Here is a 13,788-nt window from a genome sequence, read left to right on the forward strand (position 1 = left end):
ATCGACTTTGGAACCATTTTCCACGGGCATCGTCACCTCGTCCTTAGCCAATCTTCGCTTAATCTGTAGTCCCTGTTTCGAGTTGCAAATATTAGCAACAGAACCAGTATCAAATACCCAGGTGCTACTGCGAGCATTAGTAAGGTACACATCAATAACATGTATATCACATATACCTTTGTTCACCTTGCCATCCTTCTTATCCGCCAAATACTTGGGGCAGTTCCGCTTCCAGTGAATAGTCTGCTTGTAGTAGAAGCACTCAGTCGCAGGCTTAGGTCCAGATTTGGGTTTCTTCTCTTGAGCAGCAACTTGTTTGCTGTTCTTCTTGAAGTTCCCCTTCTTCTTCCCTTTACCCTTTTTCTTGAAACTGGTGGTCTTATTGACCATCAACACTTGATGCTCCTTCTTGATTTCTACCTCCGCAACCTTTAGCATTGCGAAGAGCTCAGGAATAGTCTTGTCCATCCCTTGCATATTATAGTTCATCACGAAGCTCTTGTAGCTTGGTGGCAGTGATTGAAGAATTCTGTCAATGACACTATCATCAGGAAGATTAACTCCCAGTTGAATCAAGTGATTATTATACCCAGACATTTGGAGTATATATTCACTGACAGAACTATTCTCCTCCATCTTGCAGCTATGGAACTTATTGGAGACTTCGTATCTCTCAATTCGGGCATTTGCTTGAAATATTAACTTCAACTCCTGGAACATCTCATATGCTCCATGACGTTCAAAACGTCGTTGAAGTCCCGGTTCTAAGCCGTAAAGCATGGCACACTGAACTATCGAGTAGTCATCAGCTTTGCTCTGGCAAACGTTCTTAACGTCGTCAGTTGCATCTGCAGCAGGCCTGGCACCTAGCGGTGCTTCCAGGACGTAATTCTTCTGTGCAGCAATGAGGATAACCCTCAAGTTATGGACCCAGTCCGTGTAATTGCTACCATCATCTTTCAACTTAGCTTTCTCAAGGAACGCATTAAAATTCAACGGAACAACAACACGAGCCATCTATCTACAACAAACATAGACAAGCAAAATACTATCAGGTACTAAGTTCATGATAAATTTAACTTCAATTAACCATATTACTAAAGAACTCCCACTTAGACAGACATCTCTCTAGTCATCTAAGTGATCACGTGATCCTAATCAACTAAACCATGTCCGATCATCACGTGAGATGGAGTACTTTTCAATGGTGAACATCACTATGTTGATCATATCTACTATATGATTCACGCTCGACCTTTCGGTCTCCGTGTTTCGAGGCCATACTGTATATGCTAGGCTCGTCAAGTTTAACCTGAGTATTCCGCGTGTGCAACTGTTTTGCACCCATTGTATTTGAACGTAGAGCCTATCACACCCGATCATCACATGGTGTCTCAGCACGAAGAACTTTCGCAACGGTGCATACTCGGGGAGAACACTTCTTGATAATTAGTGAGAGATCATCTTAAAATGCTACCGTCAATCAAAGCAAAATAAGATGCATAAAGGATAAGCATCACATGCAATCAATATAAGTGATATGATATGGCCATCATCATCTTGTGCTTGTGATCTCCATCTCCGAAGCACCGTCGTGATCACCATCATCACCGGCGCGACACCTTGATCTCCATCGTAGCATCATTGTCATTTCGCCATCTATTGCTTCTACGACTATCGCTACCGCTTAGTGATAAAATAAAGCAATTATTGGGCGCTTGCATTTCATACAATAAAGCGACAACCATATGGCTCCTGCCAGCTGCCGATAACTCGGTTACAAAACATGATCATCTCATACAATAAAATATAACATCACGTTTTGACCATATCACATCACAACATGCCCTGCAAAAACAAGTTAGACGTCCTCTACTTTGTTGTTGCAAATTTTATGTGGCTGCTACGGGCTGAGCAAGAACCATATCTTACCTACGCATCAAAACCACAATGATAGTTCGTGATACGTCTCCAACGTATCTATAATTTATGAAGCATTCATGCTATTTTATTATCTGTTTTGAATGATTACGGGCTTTATTATACACTTTTATATTACTTTTGGGACTAACCTATTAACCGAAGGCCTAGCCCATATTGTTGTTTTATTGCCTGTTTCAGTATTTCGAAGAAAAGTAATATCAAACGGAGTCCAAACGGAATAAAACCTTCGGCAACGTGATTTTTGGAACGAACGTGACCCAGGAAACTTGGAGTGCAAGCCAGGGGAGCATCGAGGAAGCCACGAGATAGGGGGGCGCGCCCACCCCCCTAGGCGCGCCCTACCCTCTTGTGGGCCCCTCGAGGCTCCCCCGACCGACTTCTTTTGCCTATATAAGCATACGTACCCTAAAAACATCGAAACAGAAGATAGATCGAAAGTTCCGCCACCACAAGCCTCTGTAGCCACCAAAAACCTCTCAGGAGCCCGTTCCGGCACCCTGCCGGAGGGGGAACTCATCACCGGTGGCCATCTTCATCATCCCGACGCTATCCATGACGAGGAGGGAGTAGTTCACCCTCGGGGCTGAGGATATGTACCAGTAGCTATGTGTTTGATCTCTCTCTCTCTCTCTCTCGTGTTCTCTCTATGGCACGATCTTGATGTATCATGAGCTTTGCTATTATAGTTGGATCTTATGATGTTTCTCCCCCTCTACTCTCTTGTGATGAATTGAGTTTTCCTCTTGAAGTTATCTTATCGGATTGAGTCTTTAATGATTTGAGAACACTTGATGTATGTCTTGCCGTGCTTATTTGTGGTGACAGTGGGATTTCACGTGCCACTTGATGTATGTTTTGGTGACCAACTTGCGGGTTCCGCCCATGAACCTATGCATAGGGGTTGGCACACGTTTTCATCTTGACTCTCCGGTAGAAAGTTTGGGGCACTCTTTGAAGTACTTTGTGTTGGTTGGATGAATCTGAGATTGTGTGATGCATATCGTATAATCATGCCCACGGATACTTGAGGTGACAATGGAGTATCTAGGTGACATTAGGGTTTTGGTTGATTTGTGTCTTAAGGTGTTATTCTAGTACGAACTGTTGAATAGATTGATCCGAAAGAAATAACTTTGAGGTGGTTTCGTACCCTACCACAATCTCTTCGTTTGTTCTCCGCTCTTAGTGGCTTTGGAGTGACTCTTTGTTGCATGTTGAGGGATTGTTATATGATCTATCTATGTCATTATTGTTGAGAGAACTTGCACTAGTGAAAGTATGAACCCTAGGCCTTGTTTCCTATCATTACAATCCCGTTTACACTCACTTTTATCATTAGTTACCTTGCTGTTTTTATATTTTCAGATTACAAAAACCTATATCTACCATCCATATTGCACTTGTATCACCATCTCTTCGCCAAACTAGTGCACCTATACAATTTACCATTGTATTGGGTGTGTTGGGGACACAAGAGACTCCTTGTTATTTGGTTGCAGGGTTGCTTAAGAGAGACCATCTTCATCCTATGCCTCCCACGAATTGATAAACCTTAGGTCATCCACTTGAGGGAAATTTGCTACTGTCCTACAAACCTCTGCACTTGGAGGCCCAACAATGTCTACAATAAGAAGGTTGTGTAGTAGACATCAAGCTCTTTTCTGGCGCCGTTGCCGGGGAGGTGAGTGCTTGAAGGTATATCTTTAGATCTTGCAATCGAATCTTTTTGTTTCTTGTTTTATCACTAGTTTAGTTTATAAAAGAAAAGTACAAAACAGTGGAGTTAAGTTTGTCTCATACGCTTTGTCTTTTTAATATCTTTCGTGAGTTTGATGGAAATGAAAATTGTGCTCAAGTGCTAGAAGAAGAATGCATTAAAATGCTTGGTACTGAATCTTTGAATGATGAGCATGATTGCAATGTTGTTAGTATGAACTCCTTGAATATCCATAGTACTAATGATGATTGCACTAGTTATGATGAAAATGTCTCCTATAAGCATGTTGATTTTTGTGGAGTAGATTTGGTTTGCAAGTACACACACCAAATAGGGAAGATAGATATTGCAAGAGGCATAAGTATTTAGAAACTAAATTGTTGCAAGAAAGTCTTGATGAGTGTGCTAAAAGATTCAATATTTTTCGCGCCCCTTGTGAACTTTGCAATGAACGTGGTCATTTAAATCTCCAATGCAAATTGTTTCATGATCGAACCGTGTCCAAAAATTGTGATAACTTGATTACCCTTGGGCATCATAAAGAGCTTAGTCTTCTTTTGGGGTATGAAGAAATGAAACGTATAACTGAGGGTATTCAAAAATTTAATCTTGATAGATTTCTTGATTTTGATCTAGGGGATATTTATATGTTTTGTGCGGTGAATTGCATTGAAAATCCTTATATTGCCAATTACATAAAGAAAAGAAAGCAAACAGAAGATGAAGAGAATAATAATGAAAGGGAAGATACTTCCCAATCTCCTCCTATTATTTCTTATGATGAATCAGGTAACGAGGAGGAGCTTTCTATTAACCAATCTTGTCAATAAGGAGCTCAAAGAGGAAGGTTGAACCCACACATAATGTGAAGAAAAAAAAGAAAAGAAGGAGCAACAAAGGTAAAAAGGTATCCCTCCCAAATGATGTTGCTCCTACTACTCATTGTGATGATGATAATTTCTACACTATTGGTGCTATCCATACTATTAATGATGAGAGTGATTATGCTTATGATATGAAAAGGCCCAAGCTTGGGGAAGCTATGTTTGATGAGGATGAAATATTTGAGAATATATTTGCTGCAATTAGTGTTTGTCCCAAGCTTGGGGATGCTATGTTTAATGAAGATGATATTTTTAGCATCCCAAGTTTTGATATGCAAAGTTGTTATGATGATAGCATGCCTCTTACCTATGATGATTATACTGATGAAAGTGGGTTTGGAAGAGTGTCAACTTTAGGAAGTAGTGATCCCACTATTTTGGAGGATGTTGAATTTTATTGTGATGAATACGAAAGTGGATTTGGAAGAGTGTCAACTTTATTTAGTGATTCCACTATCTTGGGAGAGGTTTCAATCGATTATGATGAGAACGAAGTTGCTACTTATGATGATTATTGTGATGAAACTTATGCTATAAAAAGTAGTGATGATTATATTTACAAATCTTGTCATGATTATGATTACCCTTTTTCTGAACATTAGTCTTTTAATGTGGAAACAATTTTTAGTGTTCAAGTCTCTTATGATACTCCCACTATTCCGAATGAGAAGAATTTTGTTTATGTGGAGATTAGTAAAAATTCTATGCTTGTAGATCATGAAAGGAATGCTTTAGGTGCTGGTTATATTGTTGACTTCATTCATGATGCTACTGAAAATTATTATGAGGGAGGAACATATGCTTGTAGGAATTGCAATAATATCACGTTTCCTTCCTATGTGTTGAAAATTTTGAAGCTATGCTTGTTTTACCTTCCTATGCTTGTTGATTATTGTTCCCATAAGTTGTTTGCTCACAAAATCCCTATGCATAGGAAGTGGGTTAGACTTAAATGTGTTAGTCATATGCTTCATGATGCTCCCGTTATGTTTCAATTCTTATCTTTTATGTTAGCATCATTGTCATCATCATGCCTAGCTAGAAAGGCATTAAAGAAAAACGCTTGTTGGGAGACAACCCAATATTTATACTTACTGTTTTTGTGTGTCCACATTATTATGCTACTGTAGTAATCATGTTTTATAGCTTTTGTTTCAATAAAGTGCCAAGTAAGACCTTTAGGATAGCTTACGGTGATAGTTGTGTTGATCCTGCTGAAAATCAGAAACTTTTGCACCCAGTAAATTAGTTTTGTTACTTCACAGAAACGTGCTTCTGATCTGATTATTTTTGCTACGGATTGGTACACAAATTTCTTAGGACTTCCTAATTTGGTAGGAGTTTTGTAGTTCCAGAAGTATACGTTTGATACAGATTACTACAGACTGTTCTTTTTTTGACAGATTCTGTTTTCTATGTGTTGTTTGCTTATTTTTATGAATCTATGAGTAGTATCGGAGGGAATGAACCATAGATAAGTTGGAGTACATTAGATATTACACCAATATGAATTTAGAATGAGTTAATTACAGAAACCTAAGTGGTGGTTTTATTTTCTTATACTAACGGAGCTTACAAGTTTTCTGTTGAGTTTTGTGTTGTGGAGTTTTCAAGTTTTGGGTAAAGATTTGATGGACTATGAAATAAGGAGTGGCAAGAGCCAAACTTGGGGATGCCCAAGGCACCCCAAGATATTCAAGAATAGCCAAAATCCTAAGCTTGGGGATGCCCGGAAGGCATCCCCTCTTTCGTCTTTGTTCATCGGTAACTTTACTTGGAGCTATATTTTTATTCGTCACATGATATGTGTTTTGCTTGGAGCATCATTTTATTTTGTTAGTATTTGCTTGATGTTATTTAGAATAATGTGTTGCATCTTTATTTTCAATAAAAATGTCAAGGATAGCCTTTACCATGCTTATTTTGCTGGTATACATGTTGCTGTTTGAAAACAGAAAGTTTACCACTGTTGCAAAAATTCCCTAGAAAAGTCAGAGAATGGTATAATGTTTAAACTTTTTGCATAATGAGATCTGATAAATTTACTACAGTGGGAATTTTCTCCCATAATTTTTGGAGTTAGGAAAGTATGATGAATCTTGCATTCTTTACAGACTGTACTGTTTTGATAGATTGCTGTTATGTTTGCATTGTTTGCATATTTTTGCTTGTCTAATGATTCTATTTTAGGATAGGAGTATTAAAATGCAGAGGCATTTACTATGCAATGTTGAATAATAATTTTAGTGATTTGTTACAGTATAAAATGATAAGGTTTTGCATTGGTTTATACTAACCTATCTCATGAGTTCTTGTTGAGTTTGTTGTGGATGAAGCTTTTGAGAAATAGAGAAACCATGATATGAGAGGAATTAAGGAGACACAAAAGTTCAAGTTGGGGATGCCCAAGGCACCCCAAGATAATATTTCAAGAAGTCTCAAGCATCTAAGCTTGGGGATGCCCCATTAGGCATCCCACCTTTCTTCTTCAACAACTATCGGTTAGTATCGGTTGAGCCTAAGTTTTTGCTTCTTCGCATGAGTTGTGATATCCTTGCAATGTCATTTTATTTTTGCTTTGCTTGCTTTTTGAATAAGATACCAAGATCTGAAATTCTTAAATGAGAGAGAGTCTTCACACAGTTGCATAATTATTTAGCTACTCATTGATCTTCACTTATATCTTGTTGGAGTAGTTTGTCATTTACTCGTGTGCTTCACTTTTATCCTATGAGTAAATGGTTGAATGAGTTGATTGTCATAAATCTGAAATTATATATGTTTCATTTGCTTATCCCATGGGGAGTAATGACTTCACATCTAAGAAGTAGAGGTTGTAAATTTATTGAAGGTTAGCAAGCGTTGTATTGGTCATTTGAACAATTCATGAAAGAATATTGAAGGAAGAGAGATTCCACATATAAATACACTATCCTAGACATCTTTTATAATTGGGAGCACTCATTAATTATGACATGCTAAAGAGTTGATGTTGGACAAGCAAGACAACGTAATGGGTTATGTTTTCGCACATCTCAGTTAAGATGTTGTTCATTCGCATTAAGATTTTGTGCATCCAACCCTAAAAGCGCATGACAACCTCTGCTTCCCCCTACGAAGGGCCTATCTTTTACTTTATGTATTTTACTTTATGCAAGAGTCAAGGTGATCTTCACCTTTCCCTTTTTCAATTTATCCGTTGGCAAGCACTTTGTGTTGGGGTGATCCTGATATATATATCCAATTGGATGTAAGTTAGCATGAACAATTATTGTTGAAATCACCCAAAGGTGAATACGTTGGGAGGCAACACTATAAACCCCTATCTTTCTCAGTGTTCGATTGAAACTCCATAACCATTAGTATTGCGTGAGTGTTAGCAATTGTAGAAGACTATATGATAGTTGAGTATGTGGAGTTTGCTGTTCCTGAAAATAAGATGAATTGCAATTGTTTGATGACTGAGAATGAAGTTTGCTAGTTTTCAAGAAAGTTTATGGCATATGCTTTGACATGTGAATTGCTTGTTACTTTATCGTGAGAAGTTTTATGAGATGAACTACTGTTATGACATATAATGATGCTAGAAATGGTGATTGAAATTATCATTGATCAAACTTGTGCACCTTCTAGCATTCACACTTCATAAATTCTTTCTTTATCATTTACCTACTCGAGGACGAGTAGGAATTAAGCTTGGGGATGCTGATACGTCTCCAACGTATCTATAATTTATGAAGCAATTTACCATTGTATTAGGTGTGTTGGGGACACAAGAGACTCATTGTTATTTGGTTGCAAGGTTGCTTGAGAGAGACCATCTTCATCCTACGCCTCCCACGGATTGATAAACCTCAGGCCATCCACTTGAGGGAAATTTGCTACTGTCCTACAAACCTCTGCACTCGGAGGCCCAACAACGTCTACAAGAAGAAGGTTGTGTAGTAGACATCAGTTCATCAAGTTAGTGCTATTTTAACCTTCGCAAGGACCGGGCGTAGCCACACTCGGTTCAACTAAAGTTGGAGAAACTGACACCCGCCAGCCACCTGTGTGCAAAGCACGTCGGTAGAACCAATCTCGCGTAAGCGCATGCGTAATGTCGGTCCGGGCCGCTTCATCCAACAATACCACCGAACCAAAGTATGACATGTTGGTAAGCAGTATGACTTGTATCGCCCACAACTCACTTGTGTTCTACTCGTGCATATAACATCTACGCATAAAACCTGGCTCGGATGCCACTATTGGGGGACATAGTAATTTCAAAATTTTCCTACACACACGCAAGATCATGGTGATGCATAGCAATGAGAGGGGAGAGTGTTGTCCATGTACCTTCGTAGACCGAAAGCAGAAGCGTTAGAACAACGCGGTTGATGTAGTCCTACGTCTTCACGGCCCGACCGATCAAGCACCGAAACTACGACACCTCCGAGTTCTAGCACATGTTCAGCTCGATGACGTCCCTCGAACTCCGATCCAGCCGAGTGTCGAGGGAGAGTTCCGTTAGCACGACGGCGTGGTGACGATCTTGATGTTCTACCGTCGCAGGCCTTCGCCTAAGCACCGCTACAATATTATCGAGGAGGACTATGGTGGAGGGGGGCACCGCACACGGCTAAGAGATCAAGAGATCAATTGTTTTGTGTAGAGGTGCCCCCCTACCCCCGTATATAAAGGAGCAAGGGGGGAAGGGGCGGCCGACCTAGGAGAGGGCACGCCATGGGGAGTCCTACTCCCACCGGGAGTAGGACTCCCTCCTTCCTTATTGGACTAGGAGAAGGGGGAAGGAAAGGGAGAGGAGGAGAAGGAAAGAGGGGGCCGGCCCCCCTTGCCCTAAACCAATTCGGTTTGGGCCTTGGGGGCGGGGGGCGCCCCACACTCCCCTTGCTGCCCTCTATTTCCACTAGGGCCCATGTAGGCCCATTAAGCCCCCAAAGGGTTCCGGTAACCCCCCGGTACTCCGGTAAAATCCCGATTTCACCCAGAACACTTCCGACATCCAAATATAGGCTTCCAATATATCAATCTTCATGTCCCGACTATTTCGAGACTCCTCGTCATGTCTGTAATCACATCCGGGACTCCGAACAACCTTCGGTACATCAAAACTCATAAACTCATAATATAACTGTCATCGAAACCTTAAGCGTGCGGACCCTATGGGTTCGAGAACTATGTAGACATGACCGAGACACGTTTCCGGTCAATAACCAATAGCGGAACCTGGATGATCATATTGGCTCCTATATATTCTACGAAGATCTTTATCGGTCAAACCGCATAACAACATGCGATGTTCCCTTTGTCATCGATATGTTACTTGCCCGAGATTCGATCGTCGGTATCCCAATACCTAGTTCAATCTCGTTACCGGCAAGTCTCTTTACTTGTTACATAATGCATCATTCCGTAACTAACTCATTATCTACATTGCTTGCAAGGCTTATAGTGATGTGCATTACAGAGAGGGCCCAGAGATACCTCTTCGACAATCGGAGTGACAAAACCTAATCTCGAAATACGCCAACTCAACATGTACCTTTGGAGACACCTGTAGAGCTCCTTTATAATCACCCAGTTACGTTGTGACATTTGGTAGCACACAAAGTGTTCCTTCGGTAAACGGGAGTTGCATAATCTCATAGTTGTAGGAACATGTATAAGTCATGAAGAAAGCAATAGCAACATACTAAACGATCAAGTGCTAAGCTAACGGAATGGGTCATGTCAATCCCATCATTCTCCTAGTGATGTGATCCCGTTAATCAAATGACAACTCATGTCTATGGTTAGGAAACATAACCATCTTTGATTAATGAGCTAGTCAAGTAGAGGCATACTAGTGACATTAAGTTTGTCTATGTATTCACACATGTATCATGTTTCCGGTTAATACAATTCTAGCATGAATAATAAACATTTATCATGATATAAGGAAATAAATAATAAGTTTATTATTGCCTCTAGGGCATATTTCCTTCAAATACAATACATGCCTTGCTGCCACTGCTGTCACTTGGAAAGGACACCGCAAGATTGAACCCAAAGCAGAGCACTTCTCCCATTGCAAGAAAGATCAATCTAGTAGGCCAAACCAAACTGATAATTCGAAGAGACTTGCAAAGATAACCAATCATACATAAAAGAATTCAGAGGATTTTCAAATATTTCTCATAGATAAACTTGATCATAAACCCACAATTCATCAGATCTCGACAAACACACTGCAAAAAGAGTTACATCGAATAGATCTCCAAGAAGATCGAGGAGAACATTGTATTGAGATTCAAAGAGAGAGAAGAAGCCATCTAGCTAATAACTATGGACTCGAAGGCCTGTGGTAAACTACTCACAACTCATCGGAGAGGCTATGGTGTTGATGTAGAAGCCCTCCATGATCGATCCCCCTCCGACGGAGCGCCGGAAAAGGCTCCAAGATGGGATCTCGCGGATACAGAAGGTTGCGGCGGTGGAAATAGGGTTTCATGGTGCTCCTGGATGTTTTCAGGGTATGTTGATATATATATAGGCGAAGGAAGTTGGTCAGGGGAGCCACGAGGGGCCCGCGAGGGTGGGGGCCGCGCCCACCCCCCTAGGGCGTGCCTTGCACCCTCGTGGCCGCCTCGGCTGCTTCTCGACATCCACTCCAAGTCTCCTGGGTTGCGTTTGTTCCAAAAAGATCGCTCCTGAAGGTTTCATTCCGTTTGGACTCCGTTTGATATTCCTTTTCTTCGAAACACTGAAATAGGCAAAAAAAACAGCAATTCGGGCTGGGCCTCTGGTTAGTAGGTTAGTCCCAAAAATGATATAAAAGTGTAAAGTAAAGCCCATAAACATCCAAAACAGGTAATATAATAGCATGGAACAATAAAAAATTATAGATACATTGGAGACGTATCAAGCATCCCCAAGCTTAATTCCTGCTCGACCTCGAGTAGGTAAATGATAAAAACAGAATTTTTGATGTGGAATGCTACCTAGCATATTTCTCAATGTAATTTTTTTTATTGTGGCATGAATGTTCAGATCCAAATGATTCAAGATAAAAGTTCATATTAACATAAAAATAGTAATACTTCAAGCATGCTAACAAGTAATCATGTCTTATCAAAATAGCATAGCCAAAGAAAGCTTATCCCTACAAAATCATATAGTTAGGCTATGCTTCATCTTCATCACACAAAATACTCCCATCATGCACAACCCCGGTTTCAGCCAAGCAATTGGTTCATACTTTTTAACGCGCTTCAGCTTTTTCAACTCTCATGCAATACATGAGCGCAAGCCATGGATATAGCACTATATGTGGAATAGGATGGTGGTTGTGAAGAAGACAAAAAGGGAGAAGATAGTCTCACATCAACTAGGCGTATCAACGGGCTATGGAGATGCCCATTAATAGATATCAATGTGAGTGAGTAGGGATTGCCATGCAACGTATGCACTAGAGCTATAAATGTATGAAAGCTCAACAAAAGAAACTAAGTGGGTGTGGATCCAACTTGCTTGCTCATGAAGACCTAGGGCATTTTGAGGAAGCCCATCATTGGAATATACAAGCTAAGTTCTATAATGAAAAATTCCCACTAATATATGAAAGTGACAACATAGGAGACTCTCTATCATGAATATCATGGTGCTACTTTGAAGCACAAGTGTGGAAAAAGGATAGTAACATTGTCCCTTCTCTCTTTTCTCTCATTTTTTTGGTGGGCTTCTTTGGCCTCTTTTTTTTATTTGGGCTTCTTTGGCCTCTTTTATTTTTATAAAGTCCGAAGTCTCATCCCGACTTATGGGGGAATCATAGTCCCCATCATCCTTTCCTCACTTGGGACAATACTCTAATAATGAAGATCATCACACTTTTATTGATTTACAACTCAAGAATTACGACTCAATACTTAGAACAAAATATGACTCTATGTGAATGCCTCCGACGGTGTACCGGGATATGCAATGAATCAAGAGCGACATGTATGAAAGAATTATAACGGTGGCTTTGCCACAAATATGATGTCAACTACATGATCATGCAAAAGCAATATGATAATGATGGGGCGTGTCATAATAAACGGAAGGTGGAAAGTTGCATGGCAATATAACTCGGAATGGCTATGGAAATGCCATAATAGCTAGGTATGGTGGCTGTTTTGAGGAAGGTAAATGATGGGTGTATGATACCGGCAAAAGTTGTGCGGCATAAGAGAGGCTAGCAATGGTGGAAGGGTGAGAGTGCGTATAATCCATGAACTCACATTAGTCATAAAGAACTCATATACTTATTGCAAAAGTTTATTAGCCCTCAAAGCAAAGTACTACTACGCATGCTCCTAGGGGAAGGGTTGATAGGAGTTAACCATCACGCGATCCCGACCTCCACACATAAGGAAGGCAATCAAAAGAGCACCCCATGCAACAAATTTGTTACACAACTTTTACCATACGTGCATGCTACGGGACTTGCCAACTTTAACACAAGTATTTTTCAATTTCATAATTACCCAACTAGCATGACTCTAACATTACCACCTTTATATCTCAAAACAATTATCAAGCATAATTGATCATAGTGTTTAATGCACTTTCTATGATAGTTTTTATTATACCCAACTTGGATGCTCATCATTCTAGGACCAATTTTATAACCATAGCAAATACCATGCTCTTCTAAAAGGTTCTCAAAATAATATAAGTGAAGAATGAGAGATCAATAATTTCTAGAAAATAAAGCCACCGCCGTGCTCTAAAAAGATATAAGTGAAGCACTAGAGCAAAACTGTCTAGCTCAAAAGATATAAGTGAAGCACATAGAGTATTCTAATAAATTCTGAATCATGCGTGTCTCTCCCAAAAGGTGTGTACATCAAGGATGATTGTGGTAAACTAAAAAGCAAAGAGTCAAATCATACAAGACGCTCCAAGCAAAACATATATCATGTGGTGAATAAACATATAGCTCCAAGTAAAGTGATCGATAGACGAAGACGAAAGAGGGGATGCCTTCCGGGGCATCCCCAATCTTAGGCGTTTGGTTGTCCTTGAATTATCTTGGGGTGCCATGGGCATCCCCAAGATTAGGCTCTTGCCACTCCTTATTCCATAATCCATCAAATCTTTATCCAAAACTTGAAAACTTCACAACACAAAACTCAACAGGAAATCTCATGAGCCCGTTAGTGCAAGAAAGAAAAATCACCACTTAAGGTACTGTAATGAACTCATTATTTATTTATATTG

Source organism: Triticum dicoccoides, chromosome 2B, assembly GCF_002162155.2.
Source record: "Triticum dicoccoides isolate Atlit2015 ecotype Zavitan chromosome 2B, WEW_v2.0, whole genome shotgun sequence".
NCBI lineage: Eukaryota > Viridiplantae > Streptophyta > Magnoliopsida > Poales > Poaceae > Triticum > Triticum dicoccoides.